Below are 6,000 nucleotides of genomic sequence, written 5' to 3' on the forward strand. Positions count from 1 at the left end.
TGCCCCTTCCCTGCTCATGCTGTGTCTCTCTCTGTCTCAAAAATAAATAAACATTAAAAAACAATTTTTAAATATAGGAGCATCTGGGTGGCTCAGTGGGTTAAGTGTCTGACTTCTGCTCAGGTCATGATCTCATGGCTGGTGAGTTCAAACCCCGCGTTGGGCTCTTTGCTGACAGCTCAGAGCCTGGAGCTTGCTTTGGATTCTGTCTGTCTGTCCCTCTCTCTCTCCTGTCTTGTGTCCTATCTCTCTGTCTCTCAAAAATAAATGTGTTAAAAAATTAAAAAAAAAAAAGATGTACCACAAGATTAATGTTTCGTGCTTGCTGACACAACATCCACTCTACAGTAGCTGGATCAAGGAGTCCTTTTACCTTTCAAGTCTTATTATTTAAGAAATACATACGTGGGGGCGCCTGGGTGACTCAGTCAATTGAGCGTCTGACTTCGGCTCAGGTCATGATCTCAAGGTTTGTGAGTTCGAGCCCACATCAGGCTCACACACTCACAGGGTGTGGCTTTCTTGGGATTCTCTCTCTCTATCATAATAAAGAAATAAATTTAAAAAAAAATAGAGAAATACAGGTATGCCTGGGTGGTTCCATCAGTTGAGCGTCCAACTCTTGATGTTGGCTCGGGTCACGATCTCATGGATCATGAGATCAAGCATGAAGCCTGCTTGGGATTCTCTTTCTCCCTCTCTCTCTCTGCCCCTCTTCTGTGTGCGTGCTCTCTCTCTCTATCAAAATAAATAAATAAATATTAAAAAAAGGAACATCTGTGATTCATGGGAAGAGGTCAAGATATTAACAGTAATAGGTGCTTGCTTCACAGGCGCATTTACTAAAGTTGGAACAGTACAGAGATTAGCACGGCCCTTGGGAAGGATGATATGTGAAATCTTGAAAAAAAATCAACATTAATAGAAGTTAGGAAGAATTAAAAAATTTTTATTTTATTTTAGAGAGAGAGACACACCACACACACACACACACACACACACACACACACACACACACAGAGTGTGAATGGGGGAGGGACAGAGGGAGAGGGAGACCCAGAATCTGAAATCTGAAGCAAGCTCCAGGCTCTGAGCTGTCCGCACAGAGCTTGATGTGGGGCTCGAACTCATGGACCATGAGATCATGACCTGAGCTGAAGTTGGACACTTAACTGACTGAGCCACCCAGGTGCCCTGAAGTTTGGAAGGATTTGATTCCAACCCTCGTGGAGGACTTTGAGGGGTTCGAGACTTCGGAGAGGAGGAAGTAGCTGTGGATGTGGTGGAAAGAACAAGAGAACTAGAATCAGAAGTGGAGCCTGAAGACGGGACCGAATTGCTACAAGCTCATGTCAGAACATGAACAAATGAGGAGCTGCTTCTGATGGATGAGCACAGAAAGTTTTTTTTTTTTAAGTTTATTTATATTTGAGAGAGAGAGAGAGAGAGAGAGAGAGTGCGTGGGGGAGGAGCAGAGAGAGAGGGAGAGAGAGAATCCAAAGCAGGGTCCACATTGTCAGCACAGAGCCCAACGTGGGGCTTGAACTCAGGAACCATGAGATCATGACCTGAGCCAAAGCCAGACATTTAACCAACTCAGCCACCCGGGCGCCCCTGAAGAAAGTGGTTTCTTGAGACAGAAGCTGCTCCTGGTGGAGAGGCTGTGAAGACTGATGAACTGACAACAGAAGTTTTAGAATTTTATGTAAATATAATTGATAAAGCCATGGCAGGAGGTGAGAGGACCGACTCCAGTTTTGAAAGAAGCTCTACCGCGGGGAAATGCTATCACACAGCAGCACATGCTGCAATCATTCGTGAAAGGAAGAGTCAATGGATGTGGCAAACTTGACCGTTGTCTTATTTTAAGAAACTGCCACAGCCACCATAACCCTCAAGCCTCCAGCACCCTGATCAGTCAGCAGCCGTCAGCAAGGAAGCAGGACCCTCCACCGGCAGAAAGATTGATTTGCTGAAAGCTCAGATGAAGGTTAGCATTCCTTTTCAGCAATAAATTAGTTTTTAAAAATTTTTTAAACATTTAATTCATTTTTGAGAGACAAAGAGAGACAGAGCATGAGTGGGGAAGGGGCAGAGGGAGGGAGACACAGAATCCAAAGCAGGCTGTGGGCTCCGAGCTGTCAGCACAGAGCCTGACGTGGGGCTTGAACTCACGGACCGCTAGATCGTGACCTGAGCCGAAGTCAGATGCTCAACCGACTGAGCCACCCAGGCGCCCCAGCAATAAATTAGTTTTTAATTAAGATATGCACATTGTAGGGTGCCTGGGTAGCTATGTCGGTTAAGCGTCCGACTCTTGGTTTTGGCTCAGGTCCTGATCTCACCGTTTGTGTGTTTGAGCCCCACGTCGGTCTCTGCGATGACAGTGCAGAGCCTGCTTGGGATTCCCTCCCTCTCTCTCTCTCTCTCTCTCTCTCAATAAATAAATAAATAAACTTCATTTTTTAAATTAAAAAGATTGTCTTTTTAGACATAATGCTATTGCATGCTTATGAGACTACAGTATAGTGCAAACCTAACTTTTATATGCACCGGGAAACCAAAAAATTCATTTCACTCGCTTTATTGCAATACTTGCTTTGTTGTAGTGTTTGGAACTGAACCCACACTATCTCTAAGGTACGCCTGAGTTGGTCTCTCCAACCTCTTAGGCTTTTTCTCTGGATTTCCCTAACTCTCTTCACCTTTCTCTCCCTCTTTTTTTAAGTTTATTTATTTATTTTGAGAGAGACAGATAGAGTGTGAGCAGGGGAGAGGCAGAAAGAGAGGGAGAGAGGGAGAATCCCAAGCAGGGTCTGTCGGCAGAGGCCGACATGGGGTTCGAACCCATGAACCTGTGAGATCATGACCTGAGATGAAATAAAGAGTCGGAAGTTTAACCAAAGGAACCACCCAGGCCCCCAGCACTTTTTTTCCTCTCTTTCTCTCCCTACCTCCCCACAAGTTTCTGGACCCCAAGAAGTAAAGGCAGTGTGGGCTGGCAGCAGGGAGCATGGTGCTGGGGGTGCCTCTTGCTTCTGGCTGTTCTCCGGGGGTGTCCTTCTTTCTACACTCAGTCTCTCCTTGGGTGTCCAGAAATGGCCCCTTTCTGTCCTCCCTTCCTTCTCTGGCTCCCTTAGGCAGGAGTTGGTGCTTTGTGCCAGGGATGAGGCTGGGATCAGGGACGCAGAAATAGGACAGGCACAGGAGACAGGTCAGGGGAACCCAACAACGTGGAGGTGACCTTGCCACGCCCCCCCATGGCATTCCAGGAGAGCAAAGCCTGTGCCCTGAGCCACAGACCCAGAAGGCCACCAGACCTCTCTTTATCTCCTCCTGTCCTCTGTGAATCCAAGAGGAGAGCCCCACCCACTTCCTTCCTCTCCCTTGCACCCACCTCTCTCAGTGAGGGAATTCTGAAAATATGAGGGAAGGCACTGGAAACCCAGCCTAAAGGTTCTTGGAAGACCTGGAAGGCTGGGTTTGGGGAATGCACATCTCCAATACCACTGAAGGTAAATCCATGTGAGTTATGGCAAAATAGATGTAGTGAAACTCTGTGTCATTCAACCGAAGGGTTGATTCTGTTTGAATCTGATAACACAAATGTCAAAGAACAGAAAATATGGGCATGGTTCTTTTGTAAAGAGCTACATTTTAAACACATTTCCATCCTTGAGATAGATAAATAGATATCTACACAAAAATCCACCTACAGAATTCCCATTAGAGTTAGAATCATTCCAGGAGAGGATGGTTGTGTGATTGGGTCAGTTTTATTCGAAGAGGGCAGCTTTCAGACCGAGTGATACTAATATATATTATTTAATAGGGACACAATATGGGGTGGTGGTTAAGCAAATAGGCTCCGCTCAGGGTTCAAATCCCAGCCCTTCTGCCTCCATAGTGGAATCTTAGGCAAATAAGTCATTAACGGCTCCGGGCCTCAGTTTACCTTTCTGTGAAATGGAGCCAATTTAGAATGAAAAGGCTTTTACTACTGGTTAGATATTAGAACAGCGCCTGGTATAGAGAACATGCTCAGTGAATGGAGCACTCCTGTTTTTTTAATAATGTACCCACATCTCATATTCATTGGTCCTTATAATTTTCCCTGGAGTGTTCTCTTCCCTAGACAGATGAAAAAAACTGAGGTTCAGCGAGGACCTCGGTGACAGTCGGAAGAGGGTGCGGGGAAAACAGTCGAGGTAGAGAAGTTTGCACCTCAGACCCAGGAGGGTTCTAATTCCCCGCACGGCCAGGTTGGCCCCCCAAGAGGCGTCCTTGGTGGAGAGCTTTGGACGTTCGAAATAGGGAGTGAGCACGTTAGCTAGGACACCCATTCATTTCCCTCCTCAACAAACATAGTTAGTGTTCCTGCGAAGGCACTTGAAATACCTTGAAATAAGTCAGTGAAAGACAGCCCTGCCACCGGCTGTCAGTAAGGCACCCAGAGGAGTAAACAGGAAATTACAATAAGGAGAGACGATTGTGCTGCCAGGGAAAAGTGCCTGGCGCCTGAGGAGTCCAGGGCGCCTGGCCAGCATGGCCTGGGGAGCAGGCGTGGAAGTTGTCTTAGAAGGCCTCCCACAAGACTGGCCGAGCTTGAAGCCAGCTGAGGTCTCGGCGAGGGCGGGGGTTCGGAGAGGAAACAGGAAGAGAAGGCAGAGGCCGAAGGTGCGCTGGGGGCAGAGGGCGACCCTGCTGCAGGGAGGAGGAACAGAATCCAGATGAGGAAGAGCCTGAGCCAAGATGGAGGTCAAACAGCGGGGTGAATTCAGGAAATGTCCGGTGCGCGCGAGGCGGGGGCTGGAAACAGTGCTTGGGCGAGTCTGGGTGGTTCTGACTGGCTGGTGCCACTAAGGGAAAGAGGGACAGCAGACTCACTCTGGGGGACGGGTTGAGGAAGCCAAGTTTCCAACAAGGCGAAGGTGCTTCTGCAAGACCCACAGGACCTGGAGGCTCACGTCTCTGGCAGGAGCGTGTGCAGCGGTTAACCTCGGGCAGCGTGGGAGAAATGTGGCGCATTGGGCGAGAGAATGAGGCTGCAGAGGCGATGGGCAGGAGGGGCACCTCCGGCGGACCTGCCTGTGGAGACAGAATAAACGCAAGGAGAAATGCGAGGGGTGTGAAAGTGCAGCGATAGACTCCCAAAAGGGAGATTTAACAAATTGCCAAAAAAAAAAAAAAAAAAAAAAGAAATTTATTTTGTAAATAAATGCACCCACAGATACAAACACACAAAGGCATTGAGAAACAGGAAGTGGTTATCCTGGGAAGTAGGCTGAAAGGTGAATTTTGGTTTTCTTCTGTGTGCTTTTCTCTATTTTCCATGTTCTAATGAGAATATGTAATCCTGGGGGGCGTCTGGGTGGCTCAGTCGGTTAAGCATCCACCTTCCGCTCAGGTACCAATCTCTTGGTTGGAGCCCCAACCCTGGCTTCGCACTGATAGCTCAGAGCTTGCTTGGGATTCTCTCTCTCTCTCTCTCTCTCTCTCTCTCTCTCTCTCTCAATGTCTCTCCTGCACACGCATGCTCTTTCTCTCAAAAATAAACAAACATTAAAAAAAAAACATGTAATCCCAGAAGTCAAAGGACACAATAAATGTTATTTACAATAAAAAGAGTCTTTATGGGGCGCCTGGGTGGCACAGTCGGCTAAGCGTCCGACTTCAGCCAGGTCAAGATCTCGCGGTCCGGGAGTTCAAGCCTCGGGCTCTGAGCTGATGGCTCAGAGCCTGGAGCCTGTTTCCGATTCTGTGTCTCCCTCTCTCTCTGCCCCTCCCCCGTTCATGCTCTGTCTCTCTCTGTCCCAAAAATAAATAAACGTTGAAGAAAAAAAAAAAAAAGAAGAGTCTTTATAGAGCCAGATGTCACCAAGAGGTCAAATGTCACCAGGACGAATGAGGAACTAGAGGGGTTTTGGGACATGGCTCTGAGAGGGGACAGGTGGCCTGAGGAAAGCAGTTCTGCTGGAGTGAAAGGGAGGAGTGGGGTCC

The 6,000-nt window shown here is 47.8% G+C and overlaps 1 non-coding gene across 1 annotated transcript; it reads left to right on the forward strand.

Annotated features, from left to right (window-relative positions):
- Positions 1 to 818: 818 nt before the first annotated feature.
- LOC113598960 (U6 spliceosomal RNA) lies at positions 819 to 921 on the forward strand. Its single transcript, XR_003419723.2, has one exon. It is a non-coding gene; the product is annotated as a U6 spliceosomal RNA (small nuclear RNA).
- Positions 922 to 6,000: the final 5,079 nt, after the last annotated feature.

The sequence above is a fragment of the Acinonyx jubatus genome, chromosome B2 (genome assembly GCF_027475565.1).
Source record: "Acinonyx jubatus isolate Ajub_Pintada_27869175 chromosome B2, VMU_Ajub_asm_v1.0, whole genome shotgun sequence".
Taxonomy (NCBI): Eukaryota; Metazoa; Chordata; class Mammalia; order Carnivora; family Felidae; genus Acinonyx; species Acinonyx jubatus.